General features: G+C 44.7%; 1 protein-coding gene across 3 annotated transcripts in view; it reads left to right on the top strand.

Annotated features, from left to right (window-relative positions):
• Positions 1–16,489, top strand: part of LOC127624962 (zinc finger protein 883-like) — a 159,709-nt gene that overhangs the window by 136,848 nt on the left and 6,372 nt on the right. The window contains exon 1 of one of the 3 annotated variants that reach the window (XM_052099945.1): positions 16,239–16,264. The exons of the other annotated variants lie outside the window; for them this stretch is intronic. The gene's annotated coding sequence lies outside the window, so the exon portion shown is untranslated. Of the gene's footprint in view, positions 1–16,238; positions 16,265–16,489 lie in introns of those variants that run through there. 3 annotated transcript variants of the gene reach the window in all.

Raw genomic sequence — 16,489 nt, 5'->3', positions numbered from 1 at the left:
CCTTATTACATGGCTTGGTTGAATTCTAATGTAGAATGCGGTCTGTTATTTCTTGATAACACACCTCTGCTAAGTATAACACACCGTTGCCATGAAAAACAGAGCGTTGCCATGGACGCTGGATTCTAACCGTAGAGACGGAACAGACTATTTTCTTTAGCGGAAGCAATACAATCGTTTTTAAATCAATAAACTCCTTTTTAAATCAATAAACTCCTTTTTAAATCAATATTTTTTGTCAAATTATTGATTTATTTGGTAGGTAGCCATGTAATAAGCGGGATGTAGAGCGAGGCGGTTGTAGAGCGAGGCGGTTGTTATAGTGAATACCACCCCTTCAGGCTGATTCAAGCTCCGCTTCACATCGGGGTCATAATCAGCCTGTCGGGGTTGTATTCACTATAACAACCGCCTCGCTCTACATTATCCTTTACATATGAGGTGTTGGTGTGATTTTAACTTTTCTTTATTAATTTTTAGATTGCTCAGGACTTTGGTATTTTATACCCACATGCCAAAGATAAACTTTTTGAAATTTGGGGACATGCATCTCAGCGAATCCTTTCGTATTGCAAGACCGAGAAGAGAGCCTTGGATCTTCTTCCTGTTCAGACTAACATTTCTTCTGGTGAGAAAATCCTGCACAACAGCTCTGTACTTTCATGTCAAGTTATAATATTTTGTCTATAATATAATGCACTTGTTTAAAGATTAATCCATTGTTCTTTCTGTTTTATGTAAAGACACTCTTGGAGATGTTGCTTTAAAAACCCTGCCAGCTATCCTTCCTCCATTGCCACACAAAACGTCTCGGGTTACATGTGTAACCCTTGTTCCCTGAAAAAGGTGGAACGAGATGTTGCGCTGCTAAGCGCTAGGGGAACAGCTTTAGCTGTGAGCCGAGCTGAATAAATGTGTGGAACACGTCAATGAACATTGACCGGAATTTATAGCCTCGGCTGATGTAACCATTAGATGCACCTGAGGCCAGGCTATAAATGGATACGTCACCAGGTGTCGTCAGATACTTCTTTTTGAAGAGCAGTCCTGGGGCGCCCCAGTGCGGCAAAGCAGCGCAACATCTCGTTCCGCCTTTTTCAGGGAACAAGGGTTACACATGTAACCCGAGGCGTTCCCTTTACAAAAGGCTTCACTACGATGTTGGCTGCTAAGCGCTAGAGGAACGCAATACCCATGCCGCCGCACTTGGGGCTGTCCGGACCCCTACGGTTGTGCAGTGTACTCACAAAAACGCGAGAGGTCTCAGACATGAGCTTCAGATGTCGACTCAAGGGCATAAGAGCCCGGAGTAGCATAAACATCTAAACCATTCAATTTTGATGAATGTGTGCGGAGAGGACCAGCCTGCCGCATCACAAACTTGTTCAGGCATGAGCTGAGATGTCGACTCAAGGGCATTAGAGCCCGGAGTGCAGAACATCCAAACTAAAAAAGTCCAATGAATGTGTGCGGAGAGGACAACCTGCCGCATCACACACTTGTTTAGGCATGGGCTGAGATGCCGACTCAAGGGCATAAGAGCCCGGAGTAGCAAAGCATCTAGCCCATAAAGTTCGATGAATGTGTGCGAAGAGAACCCTATCGCACCACAAACCTGTCATAAAAACTGATGAATGTGAGCGGAGAGGGCCAGCCTGCCGCATCACAAACTTGTTCAGGTATGAGCTGAGATGTCGACTCAAGGGCATAAGAGCCCGGAGTGCAGAACATCCAAACTAAAAAGTCCAATGAATGTGTGCGGAGAGGACAACCTGCCGCATCACACACTTGTTTAGGCATGGGCTGAGATGCCGACTCAAGGGCATAAGAGCCCGGAGTAGCAAAGCATCTAGCCCATAAAGTTCGATGAATGTGTGCTGAAGAGAACCCTGTCGCAACACAAACTTGTCATAAAACTGATGAATGTGAGCGGAGAGGACAAGCCTGCCGCATCACAAACTTGTTCAGGCATGAGCTGAGATGTCGACTCAAGGGCATAAGAGCCCGGAGTAGCAAAGCATCTAACCCATAAAGTTCGATGAATGTGTGCGAAGAGAACCCTATCGCACCACAAACCTGTCATAAAAACTGATGAATGTGAGCGGAGAGGGCCAGCCTGCCGCATCACAAACTTGTTCAGGTATGAGCTGAGATGTCGACTCAAGGGCATAAGAGCCCGGAGTGCAGAACATCCAAACTAAAAAGGTGCAATGAATGTGTGCGGAGGGACAACCTGCCGCATCACAAACTTGTTTAGGCATGGGCTGAGATGTCGACTCAAGGACATAAGAGTCCGGAGTAGCAAAGCATCTAACCCATAAAGTTCGATGAATGTGTGCGAAGAGAACCCTATCGCAACACAAACTTGTCATAAAAACTGATGAATGTGAGCGGAGAGGACCAGCCTGCCGCATCACAAACTTGTCCAGACATGAGCTTGAGATGTCGACTCAAGGGCATAAGAGCCCGGAGTGGCAAAACATCCAAACTATAAAAATCCAATGAATGTGTGCGGAGAGGACAACCTGCCGCATCACAAACTTGCTGCAGAGGGAGACCTCTAGCCAAGGTTTTGGAGGAGGAGAGCCCTCTGGTAGAGTGCGCCCTGAAACCTACTGGCGAAGCTTGACCGCTGCCTCGTAGGCCCGGGCAATAATGAGGATGCCTCTTTGAGGGCACCCCGCCCACCAAGCCGTGGCAAACCGCAGTGGCCACATAGAACCTGGCAGTGGCGAGGCAAGTGCCCGCTGACAGTTCTTTCTACAGAAAATCCAGAACTGAAACAAACTGGCAGTTAGCTGGTTCTGTAATAAGAACTTTAGTAGAAGGAAACGCATGCAGGTGCATTTGCGTTACTACGTTCAGCCCCTCCCAAGGGGGAGGGGGGACTGGGTGACTCGGGGAGAAGTAGAGGAGACATTGCGCTATCAACAGAGGCGAAGTGGTCCTCTTCTGCCCTGTAAAATCTACCCAGATCAGTTCCAAGTGGAGGGAGCCCTAGCACTTGAAATGGTCTCAATAACCTCAAGAGAATACCCTGTGAACCTCATTTGGTACCCTTCGGGGCCAGACATGAAAGGTTTCACAATTCGGGCCGGGGATGAAATATCGTCCCCTGTGCCTGAGACAGAAGGTCCCTCCTGTCCGGAATCGCCCAAGGCGAGCCGTCGAGGAGAGATATCATTTCTGAGAACCAAATCCTGTTCGGCCAGTGAGGCTTATCAGTAAGAGGCAAGACCCTTGCTGGCTGAACTCTGGCTAAGACTCCCGGAGCAGAGAAACCGGGGAAAAGCATACCGACACATTCTGGGCCATGTATGCGCCATCAGCGCCCAGACCCAGGGGGCTGGGTGACTCAGAGAGAAGTAGAGGGACATTGCGCAGTCTCTTGAGAGGCTGAAGAGGTCCACTTCTGCTCTGTAAAATCTCTCCCAAATTTGTTGTACTACCTCGGAGTGGAGTTTCCACTCGCCCCTCGGTATGTTCTGTCTGGACAGCAAATCTGCTCCCACATTTAGGCGTCCAGGGATGTAAATTGCCCTGAGTGACAGGAGTTTGCCCTGGGCCCAAAGGAGAATCCGACGTGTCAGAAATACAGCTGACAAGAACGTGGGTCTCCTTGATGATTTATGTAAGAGGCTACCGCTGTATTGTCCACCCGCACCAAGACATGGCAGCCTCAGGAGGAGGTATTTCAGGGCCAGAAATACAGCCATCAACCCGAGACAGTGACTGTGACAACCGAGCTGACGACCCTCCTATCCCCTTAAGCTGGACTGACCACTTAAGGCCGCTACCCGCCCGTCAGGGAGGCGTCTGTCGTTAGCAGTCTGCGACAACAAGACGCACCTAGAGTGGGACCCAAGGCAGAAAACCGGGGTCTGAACCACATAGAAAGGGAACGAAGCCTGAGGCGTAGAACCCTATTTAGCCCAGGGGTTTTGGCCCTTGGAAGAAATCCCCTGGCTTTTGGCCACAACAAAAACGGTCTCATGAGCAGAAGGTCCAGAGAGATCACCGTGGACGCGTTCGCCCTGAGACCTGGAAATCGTTGATACTGATAACAGTGCAACCTAGCCTGACTTTGCTCAGGGTGATCTGAATAGACTCAATCCTAGCGGGAGACAGTTGTGCCCGCATAGTGATTGAACTCCATACGATGCCCCGATAGACAGTGTTCTGAGTGGGAGAGAGGACGCTTTTCTTGGCGTTGAGCCTCAACCCCAGAGAAACAGATGAGCTAAGACGATGTCCCTGTGCTGAACTGCCAGTTCCTGGAACTGTGCTAGGATCAGCCAGTCGTCTACATAATTCAGAATGCAGATGCCCTGGAGTCGCAAGGAGCCAGCGCTACATCATGCATTGTGAATGTGCGGGTAAAAAGGGCTAGGCTGGGTGAAAGAACCTGACCCTGGAAGACTTCAGCCCCGAAGTGAACCTCAGGAACTTTCCATGTTGTGGCAGAACTTCTAAATGAAGTATAGAAGTGCGTCATAAGATCGATGGTGACCAGCCAAACGAGTTGTAGGGCTTGAGACACGACCGTCTTGACAGGCATCATCTTGGACTTGAACACCCACGGGTAGTTCAAGCTTAAGATCTAAGCCAGACGCCACCCCTCACCCTCCATGGGAAGCGGGAAGTATTTAGTGTAATAACCTAACTCTCTCTCTGGAAGGGGAACACATACCATGGCCCCTTTAACCAGGAGATTGAGAGTTTTTTTTTTTACAAAAAAGAAATCCGGTTACTGGTAGTGAGAACACGCCGTTGAAACACGGAAAAGCGCGAGAGAATTAAATCCTGACGCCCTTATAAGACCCACAGAAAAGGATATATCTGGCAGAAGTTTCCACGCTGCCAGGATCTCTGAGATGGGTATTATATTTTAACACTTCCTGTTGAGGGTTGTTGGGTGTTTAGCGTCCTGAATAAAATGCAGGAACAGCGAAAACACCCAATTTTGACAGAAGCCTCTGCAACCCGAAACACCAAGAGGTGGCGGGAATGGAGGGGCTTCGAGGGGGTACTGGGAGGGGTGAAGTGAAGCACGCGCCCGTCCCGAGGGAGCTACCCCTAATCTAGGCGCAAGACCGTCAGGGTCTTCTCTTACTAGAATTTATAGTCCTGAGGGCTGGCAAGGGTGGCTGAGACTGTCCCCAATCCCTGGGAGGAGGAGCACGACTCACCACGCTTTGCTTTTGAGCCTCCCTTCAGTCAGGACCGAGGTGGGTCTGAGGCTTGCTCGTCAAGCGCAGAACCCACACTCAGGTCGTCCAGGAGGTCAGCCTGGTATGCCTGAAAAACAGCATAGTGTGCAGAGCAGCACCAGCCTGACCTGCTGCTTGATAAGCCCTTCCCACTAAAGTGGAGGTTGTCCTATAAGGCTTTGAGGGGAGAGAGGGCTTCTTAAGTGACGATGTCGAGCCCGGCGAGAGATAGCCCGCAAGCGTCTCTTCGACCGGCGGCATCACTGAATACCCCCGTGCCTCAGCACCCACGATAGTCGAATATAATGACGTCGAGGGTACGTGAACACGGGAAGAAAATATATATATATTTATTTTTTTATTTTTTTAGGGGTTCTCCATGAGCGAAAAAGCTCTTCAAGGAGGTTATCAAAGAAAGGGAAGGGACCCATGAGGCGTTCCCTTTCTTAGACTGGAAGATAAAATCTATCCCCTATTTGGAGCGTTTGGGGTCTCTTTTCGCGTGGCCAGTCCAATCTGGCAACAGCACGAGTAACAACATCGAGCAATTCCTCCGTAGATTTTTTATCGCGGACGGAAAGCTCGGAGGCGGAAGAGAATAGCGATCCACCTCATGATCCGAAGAAGCGTCGGAGCAGCCGAGATCATGTGAAGGACCAGCTGGGTTTGGGGAGAGAGTGAGAGAAGGGATCAACCTGTCTCTTGCTCCTCAGCCAAATCCATGCACGAGCCCCACAAGCGATCTTTTACGTGAGTGCTGACTCCGGAAGCAAGCGAGGCGAGCACGCCCTGCTGCAACGCTAGAGCAGCGTGCTCTACCCCCAAACAAACAGCAAAAACTGATGTGTGCCGTCTTCAGCTATAGAGCAAGAAGAGGGAACACGCACCGTTTGCTTTCAGTCATTCTCTCTTTCTTTTCTTTTTTTTTTTTTGAAATATATATATATATATAATATATATTCTAAACAGAAGACAAAAATAGAACAACGTTCACTGCACACTGCCTAACTGAATCTATCTCCTAACAGAGGAAAGAAAGTTTTGACAGGGTGTGTGCAACACACAGAAACAGAATCGCTCTGAAAAAAGAGTTTTCTGACGACACCTGGTGACGTATCCATTTATAGCCTGGCCTCAGGTGCATCTAATGATTACATCAGCCGAGGCTATAAATTCCGGTCAATGTTCATTGACGTGTTCCACACATTTATTCAGCTCGGCTCACAGCTAAAGCTGTTCCCCTAGCGCTTAGCAGCGCAACATCGTAGTGAACCCTTTTGTAAAGGGAACGGGCTGCAAGATGGTTCGGCCCTCTTACCAGGAGGCAAAACAAGCATTTGTTGATTTACAGCCTGTAGGTACATCATTTATGACAACACATTTGGGGTAATATTTGATCCATGTGTGCATATTTACCATTTAAAAATTCTATTTAAAGGTTGGAACAAACATCATCCAATATTTGGAGGAGGAGGAGCAACGGAGGCAATTCCCTCATGTCCTGCAGCTTGGGGACAAATTCAACTGCTCACAAGCATTCGTCATTGTGGGAGGAGCGGCACTAGAGCAAGACAGCCTTTTACAAGCTGTTGATACATGCTTTAAATTATTTTATGTTTTAGACATTGAGTATCCAAAGTCTGCGGCAGCTGTTTGGCAGTTTCTACAACACACAATATATTCTGTGCCAGGAAGAGTACCATCAACTCATTGTCGCCTACTTAGGCAGTTTATAATTGGATAAGCTGGACAAGCTTTGGTTTGTGTATTTGTATTCCATGTTTCTTAGAACTTAAAACATAATTGTAAATAAATTCATTTTAGCATTAATATTCTGTGCCTGGAGGTGTTCCCTCAACACACTGTTGCCTTATGAGGCAGTTTATAATTGCATTAATTCTATTTATTTATTTATTTATTGAAAGAATTTCTAATCTTAAGGAAGTAAATTAAAGCAATTGCAAACAATAACTTAATGAAAATGTTTACAACTTGTAATGTTTACAACTGTTTATTTGTGTTTTTGTGATCCATGTTTCTTAGAACTTAAAACATAACTCTAAATTAATTAATTTTAACATTAATATTTTGTGCCTGGAGGAGTTCCCTCAACACGTGGCCTGATGAGGCAGTTTATAATTGTGTTCAAAAGGCCCAGGTATTCTCAGACGTGATAGAGAATTCTGACCAATCAGATTGCTTGTTACTGCAGCCTCACGTGTCTGAAGTGAAAACCCAACGAGAGCATTGAGCAGATGCAATATTGCAAGTTGGAGTGAACAGTTCGCTAACTTCACTCTAGTTAGTTTAATTACTGTTCTTTGGTAGTACTTTTGAGTTTTATGGGATATGGGATATGGTGTGCGTGCATATAAAGTAAGTGCAAGTGGACTTTCTGTTCTTAATTAGTTGTTTGCTTTGATGCATCATAGCATAAAACTAGCGACATTGCACCTTCATTAATATTCAATCTAGAATGTTATGAGTGTCTGAGGACTGTTTCACTGTATGTTTGAATCTCTATTGCATATTATTATTATTATTATTGTTTAATGGTGATTACATGCAATTCAAGGAATTGTGTTGAAGATTTCGTAATGGTCAGTTAGTTGCGCAACGTTCACGTCTACTGATGTTTAGATAGACGCTATTTACGGTTTGGTGGCGCCACCCTGTGGGCAAATTAAGAATAACCACCCAACAGTGTAATTTACCTACTTTATTATTACCTTTTGTTCTGGTATTGTTCAAGGTATTGTTATATATATTCAATTGGGTATTTATGTTGTGAATAAGAATGTGTACTAAGTTTATTTACTGTGTTAATTTGTTACAGAACCACACATATGTATGCCCAACGAAGTGAATTTCAGTAAAGTCATTGAAAGAACTTGGAAACTGCCTGGTTTCAATTCCATTGAATTCAGAAAATATATCCAGAGCGTCCTCGCCAAAAAGTCAGCCTTCATACATAAGTGATCTGGTTCTACAGGATGAATGGCAAGAAACACTGGAGGATGTGCAGCATGAGAATAATGTGCTTCGCAGTCACATTCACTATATGCCAGAGATTTTGAAAGCCTTACAAGGGCTTAAAGCAGAGAATGCCACACTAAAGCATGAAATCCAAAACATAACTAGAAATATGGAGACTTCCAACAGATCAGTGACTCCTATACCAGCCCCTCGTACCAATGTGCCACGAATCACCTGTCGTCAGCCTCCACCATGCACAAGTATTCCTGCCATGCATTCTAAAGATATACGGCAACCCAGATCTGTACAGATTGCGCAGTTGACTGACCAGATGAGCGGCTTCACCCTTACACCTAAACAAGATGAACAGATGCATACTGACACAAGCTGTCATGTCCTTCCACAGAGGTACTATACTCATGCAGAACAGTCAGCTGAAGCCACTCATTATGATAAGTATACCGCCAGATCAGGGCACCAACCCTTTCCAGGTGAGAGAGAGCACCGCCTACCACGACAATCTGAGTTTACACCAAGAGCTGAATTGTCACACCATCAGGAGAGGATATACAGAGGACCTAAGCCTACTATACCCACCTTGACATCGTCAGATCCAAGACAGTTCTCAAGGCTTCGGATGGCTTTAGAAAATATCCTCCCGGAGGAAGCCACAGAGCGTTTCAAATATCAGATTCTCACTGATCATTTAAAGTTAGAAGAGGCATTGTTAGTGGCAGACTCCTACTGTAACTCGACACACCCCTACACAGACACCATGCAAGCTCTTGTAAAGATGTATGGTCAGCCCCACAAGCTGGTTCTACAGAACATTGCTGAAGTCATCGATGGTCCCAGCATCCGAGCGGGAGACGTGAAGGCATTTAAGCTGTTCGCACTACGCGTGCACTCTTTGGTGAGCATGTTGGAGCAGCTAGGATCTGAAGGAACAGTTGAATTGGAATGTGGTTCACATGTGTCAAGGTTACAAAGTAAACTTCCTCATGATCTGAAGACTAGTTTTAAGAGGTATATACATCCATACAGAGTAACCATTCCCACTCTCTTTGATTTCGCTGATTGGTTGGAGTATGAGCTCCAAGTTCAAGATGATAGTTCCAGAATAAGTAGTTATGCTCCTGACCAGACAACTAAGAGAAGGGAAGACCGCCGCAATCAGAGGTTCTCTGGGAAATCCACCTCAATCCTGTTGGGTACTGAGAAATCTGTCATGGACAGTGAAGCCAAAATGACTGCTTCAGAGACAAAGCATAGCCCAAATAGCTACAGAGGGAAGTTACATGCATACTGCCCTTATTGTGAGAACGCCAATCATTTCCTTAATGGATGTGAGAATTTCAAAGAACTTTATAGGAAACAAAAAGAAGCATGGATCCGCAAGAATAAGCGCTGTGGCCGTAGCCATCATGCATCTAAATGCACCTTGAAAGCCCTCTGCAAGACATGCAACAGGAAACATCTACTAATATTGCATGATGTGAATGAGCGAGCTGCGGATACCGGTAATGAGTCTGAAACCAGAGAAAACTCCTGCCTGGTGAGCACCACAAAAGATATCTTATATGTAGATCGTCCTGTCTACGGCCGTAAGGTTCTCCTAAAATTGAGTAAAGTTGTCATCACAAATGGGAATAAATCCATTGAAGTGTATGCAGTGTTGGATGATGGGTCTGAGAGAACCATTCTCCTCCATGCCGCAGCACAGCAGCTAAACCTCAAAGGACATCCAGAAGACCTGATACTGCGAACAGTAAAACAGGATCAGCAGGTGCTTCATGGGGCGGCTGTTTCCTTTGAAGTGTCTCCAGTCTCCAACCCACATAAGAAATTTCTTATTCAAGGTGCCTTTACAGCTGAGAGGCTTGGTCTTGCTGAACATTCCTACCCGGTGGCTTCCTTGCAGAAGAAGTACCGACATCTAGCAGGACTCCCGCTGCAGCAGCTAGACAAAGTGTGGCCTGTATTGCTGATTGGCTCTGACTGCCCTCATTTAATTACGCCAATTGAGCCTGTCCGCCTAGGTCCACCAGGTGGACCAGCTGCAGTCAAGACTCGCCTCGGCTGGATGCTTCAAGGCCCCACACATGAGCTCAAACATGGGCTTAACACTCACCAATGCTTCTTTACTACTATCTCCCCAAATGCAGAATTATTTGCACAGGTTGAAAAATTATGGCAGATGGATGTGTTACCTTACCGCAGTGAGAAGGTGGTGATGCGATCCAAGATGGATCAGGAAACTGTCAGAATTCTAGAGGAGAAAACAGTGAGAGTTTCCATTGATGGAGTAATGCGTTATGCCACACCACTCCTTCGGATGCAGAACATGCCACATCTGTGCATGCCTAAAGAAGCAGTTCTCCCACAACTAAGAAGTACTGAGCGAGGCGATTAAAAACCCTGTGCAGGCTTCGGCCTACAAAGCTGAGATTGCAAGGCTGAAGGATGCTGGATATGTGGTGAAATTAGAATCAGTTGAAGTTGATAGTTCAAAAGATTACGTGGTACATCCCCACCATATGGTACAGCATAACGGTAAAAACCGGATCAGTCTACAATTGTTCATTCCAGTATGGGGGTCACAACCTAAATGAACTTCTCTTACCTGGTCCTACATTGGGCCCATCTCTGTTGGCTGTGTTACTCCACTTCCGTGAGCACTCCATAGCCATAAGCAGCGACATTCGTGGGATGTTTCATCAGGTGAGGCTGCTCCCTGATGACATGTCTTTACTCCGGTTCCTGTGGAGGGATCTAAAGTCAGAGCAACCTGCAGAAGTGTACCAGTGGCAGGTGCTACCCTTTGGCACGACATGTAGTCCCTGTTGTGCCACTTATGCGCTGCAAAGGCATGTTATAGATCACAGTCAGCCTAGGGACAAGGTCAGAGATGTCATTGAAACATCTTTTTATGTTGACAATTGTCTACATAGTCTTACCTCCAAAGAAGCTGCAGAAGACTTGGTTAACCAGCTCTGTACACTCCTAGCTGCTGGAGGCTTTGAGTTGCGCCAGTGGGCAAGCAATTGTCCATCAGTAATCAATCACCTTCCCACTGAAGCAATATCCAATAATTGTGATCTTTGGCTAAGTCAGGGCCACCAAAATGTCCATGAATCAACACTTGGATTGCATTGGCATTGTCAATGTGACACTTTGCAATACAAGCACCGAGCTACAAGCTGTTCTACAGTGACAATGCGTAACATCTACAGCGTTCTGGCAAGACAGTATGATCCTCTTGGTTATATTATCCCTTACACCACCAGGGCAAAGATATTGGTGCAACGCCTGTGGGACAAAAAGCATGACTGGGATGATCCACAGTTGCCAGAGGATCTACTTGCCTCATGGTACTCATGGGAAAAAGAGTTGAGTTATCTAGAGAATATATCTCTGCCTAGGTGTTATTCCAGCCCACATCTGGATCTCCTGATCTGCAAACATGAAATTCATGTGTTCTGCGATGCGTCAGAACAGGCATATGATTCAGTGGCTTATCTGCGGACAGAAAACACTGAAGGTGAAGTGGAAGTTGCATTCCTGGCCGCTAGATCTCACGTTGCCCCCCGAAAGCAACAGTCCATACCCCGCCTTGAGCTGTGTGCGGCTCTGAGTGGTGCACAGCTCTCTAAGCTCCTCTCTACAGAGCTCACTATCTTTATCCATTCTGTTACACTCTGGTCAGACTCCACAACAGTGCTTACTTGGTTGTTATCCAGCTCATGCCGTTACAAGGTTTTTGTGGGGACGAGAGTGGCGGAAATTCAAGAACTAACAGCATCTGCTACCTGGAAATATGTACGATCTGGAGATAACCCAGCAGATGATATAACTCGAGGCAAACCTCTTCATGATTTAATAGAAGGGAGTCAGTGGAATCAGGGACCTCCATTCCTCAAACTGCCACCAGGGTGCTGGCCTGAACAACCATCCTTACACCTTGAACAGCAGAACAGTGAGTTAAGGCAGTCTGCATTCTGTGGGTTGGCAACAACAACAACTACACCCTTGCCAAACCCCCAACAGTATGAAACATTAATAGAGTTCATAGAGGCTTTTTGCCAGCATCTTCATGGGGCAGCACACACTGCATGCGCTGACACACTACGAGATATCGAGCAAACAATACTTTGTCAAGCACAGATTGAGTCCTTCCCTTCTGAGGTAAACCAGCTGAAATCAGGCAAGCCAGTTTTAGCCACAAGCAGATTGGCTTCTCTGTCCCCTGAATTTGATATTGCTTCAGGGTTGATTAGAGTAGGTGGGCGCTTGCGCCATTGTAATGAGCTGGAAATGGATGCTGTCCATCCAATCGTCCTTGAACCTCAAAATCCTATCACCAGACTAATCATTAAGGATTACGATGGGAGATTGCACCACCCTGGACCAGAACGAGTGTTCGCTGAAATAAGGAGGACCTACTGGATATTACGAGGTCGTGAAGCAGTCCGGCGACATCAACGGCACTGTGTGGAGTGCAGGAAATGGAGAGGACGCCCAGAAGCACCCCGTATGGCAGACCTGCCTCTCGCCAGACAGCGAATTTTCAAACCAGCTTTCTACTCAACTGGCATGGACTGTTTTGGACCTTTTCTAATCAAGATTGGACGCTGTAATGAAAAAAGGTGGGGCATAGTGTTTAAGTGTCTGACCACCAGAGCTGTCCATCTCGATGTTCTTGCTAGCATCGACTCAGACTCGTTCTTGATGGCCTTGAGACGCTTTGTCGCTCACCGTGGGAAACCCTATGAGTTGTTATGTGACCAGGGAACCAATTTCAAAGGGGGAGAACGAGAGTTGAATAAATCCTTCGCTGCTCTGCATCATGAGCTACAGCATCACCTTGCTAATCAGCAAATCAAGTTTGTCTTCAATCCTCCAGGAGCGCCTCACTTTGGAGGATGCTGGGAAAGAGAGATCCGCTCAATCAAAACAGCCCTCCGAGTTAACATTGGTGCACAGAGTGTTACTGGAGAAGTGCTAAGAACAGTCTTAATTGAGATTGAAGGGATCCTCAACTCAAAACCAATTGGTTACACATCTTCAGACATTGCTGACCCTGACCCAATTACCCCCAATTGCTTCCTCATAGGACGGCGGGACGCATCCTTGCCCCAGGTGGTCTATCTGGAGTCCGAGGCACTGAGTCGACGGCGCTGGCGACAGCCAACTGCTTGCGGATCACTTCTGGAGGCATTTCTTAAAGTATTATCTACCTAGTCTCCAAGCCCGGCAAAAGTGTAGATCAGAGAAAGAGGCTTTACAGGTTGGTGATGTGGTCATGATCGTCGATCCTCAATTACCACGGGCCCTTTGGCCAGTAGGAAAGATCACCCAAGCATTCCCGGGCACGGATGGCAGAGTAAGGTCAGCCAATGTGGAGGTTAAAGGAAGGATGTATACACGACCTGTAGCTCGACTTATCCACCTTCCAGCTTTACCTGATGAGGACTGATGTTATAAGTCAACCTTTTGTGAAATGGGCGAATTCAATCACTGAATTCGGGGGCAGCTGTTCAAAAGGCCCAGGTATTCTCAGACGTGATAAAGAATTTTGACCAATCAGATTGCTTGTTACTGCAGCCTCACGTGTCTGAAGTGAAAACCCAAGGAGAGCATTGAGCAGATGCAATATTGCAAGTTAGAGTGAACAGTTCGCTAACTTCACTCTAGTTAGTTTAATTACTGTTCTTTGGTAGTACTTTTGAGTTTTATGGGATATGGGATATGGTGTGCGTGCATATAAAGTAAGTGCAAGTGGACTTTCTGTTCTTAATTAGTTGTTTGCTTTGATGCATCATAGCATAAAACTAGCGACATTGCACCTTCATTAGTATTCAATCTAGAATGTTATGAGTGTCTGAGGACTGTTTCACTGTATGTTTGAATCTCTATTGCATATTATTATTATTATTATTATTATTATTATTATTATTGTTTAATGGTGATTACATGCAATTCAAGGAATTGTGTTGAAGATTTTCGTAATGGTCAGTTAGTTGCGCAACGTTCACGTCTACTGATGTTTAGATAGACGCTATTTACGGTTTGGTGGCGCCACCCTGTGGGCAAATTAAGAATAACCACCCAACAGTGTAATTTACCTACTTTATTATTACCTTTTGTTCTGGTATTGTTCAAGGTATTGCTATATATTCAATTGGGTATTTATGTTGTGAATAAGAATGTGTACTAAGTTTATTTACTGTGTTAATTTGTTACAGAACCACACATATGTATGCCCAACGAAGTGAATTTCAGTAAAGTCATTGAAAGAACTTGGAAACTGCCTGGTGATTCTCTGCAAATAAGTGTCATCACACACAGTTCTGACCGACTGTCTGCAGCGTTTCGAATCAATCCGAATTAGTGTCTACAACTAAAACCCCTCTATTTCAAATTGCATTACTTTATATTTATTGAAACAACTTCTTACCTTTAGGTAAGTACATTAAAACAATTGTAACAATAACTTTTGAATGCAATGTCTAATTGAATGTAAATAAAACATTGTTAATATACTTAAGTTGTGAGTTATTTATTTACATGGCAATAATAGTAATTATAATTAATATTAATACTAGGTTGATTAAAGCATTTTGGCCAAATAACCCAATATATTTGTTATTTGTAACCCAATTTATTGGGTAAAACTAGTTACCTAATTTATTGGGTTAAAATAACCCAACAATAGGTCGGTGCTATATCAACCCACCATTGGGTTAGCTGTTGGGTCGTTTTTAACCCAACTTTTGTAAGTGAGTATTATTAATCCGCCTTCTTGATGATCTCCAGCAGGCACGTGCACACATAGACATCAACAGGGGCTTGAGCACCTACCCTTTTTATTCCTGGAGAGAAAGTGCCCTTTTTTTCTGGGGTGCTTTTTTTTAATTTATGAAAAATAATATATATTCCTGTTTGCGCACAGCTTCCCTGTCAAACAAATATATTTATTGAATAGTGTATCTAAATATCAGTTCAGGAGTTCTGAACCAATGCGCGACAAGTCAAAAGAGAGCGCGCTGCATGTGAATGTCCTGACTGCCACTGTGACTCACAGAAAGACGCGCGCCAGTATCATGCGCATGCACAGACCGCGCGCCAGAATATAGTTCTCTTTCGCGCTTGAACGAACAATAACACACACAATTATGCCAAAATGTCGTTTGTCAAGTATCTTCGTAACATAAGAGCAGTCTTATGATGGACATAAAGAGTTGTGAGAGAATGAGGCGCGTGTGAGATCCGCGTCTCAGCAACGGCTGCTCTTAAAGGGCCAGCATCCAATAAAGCTTTCTGTCAGTAAAGTTAATCAAAGAACAAAGGGAACAGAGAAGATTACTCACTGCTCTTGACCTAAAGACCTTGCGTAGCTTTAATAAGGATTAGTCTATATATAGTTGATAATTTATGCAGCGCAGACTGTCGTATTCAATTCTGTATATGTTCGACCTGTTAGACAGGAGGGGCACAGGTAAATATGACATTTATTATGGGTTTATGTGAGGATTGTTTGAAGTTCACTTAAATTAAACGCTGTTTTATTTTTTGAAGCCTAATAAATGTTTTTTAAAAATTGAATACTAAGGAGACCATGGTTTCTGTGTGAACTGATTATTTTGTAGACATCTTTTGAAAATGAAACAATTGCGTGAGTTTGAGGAAGATAAAATTAATTAACTTTTTAAATACATTTTTTAAAAAGGAAGTCAGAGTTGTGTTAATATATATACTTTTTTGTTTAAAAAAAAGAAGTACAAAAATACGTATGAGAAGTGCCATTTTTTTCACTTGAGCCCCTGGCCCTCAAAATGTGTGTGCACGTCCCTGATCTCCAGTGTGAATTATTACTAGTCAAAACTGCATTACAGATATATTTTTTTCAATGGTTTTGACGAGGCAAAAATAGTGAAAACGATGTTGGAGTTTTTCGGGCTAAATCATCTCGTGTGATTCACTCCAGTCCAGTAGATGGCAGAAACGCACCGCGAGTTGTTTTTGACCAGCATAAAACACGAGATGAAAGAAGAGCTGCAGACAGTTTGAGCGCGCAGGTACGTGTTGTTTAATGTGTTTTTACATCATTTTATGTATTTATTTGGCGTGCACATCAAGAACTATGTTGATATGCTGTTTTTCTCTTTTTGGCGTTTTAATGACAGTAAAAGAAGATTATTATCTCCACATGAAGCTTTGTTTTCTCAAGCACGCTTTAAAATATTCAGAAATCTGAGAATATCATGTTTAATTTCTGATATATGAGCTCTTTAAATACAGGG

The sequence above is a fragment of the Xyrauchen texanus genome, chromosome 31, assembly GCF_025860055.1.
Source record: "Xyrauchen texanus isolate HMW12.3.18 chromosome 31, RBS_HiC_50CHRs, whole genome shotgun sequence".
Lineage (NCBI taxonomy): Eukaryota > Metazoa > Chordata > Actinopteri > Cypriniformes > Catostomidae > Xyrauchen > Xyrauchen texanus.
Note: the sequence above shows the minus strand (reverse complement) of the source record. Positions and strands in the feature narration are given on the sequence as shown.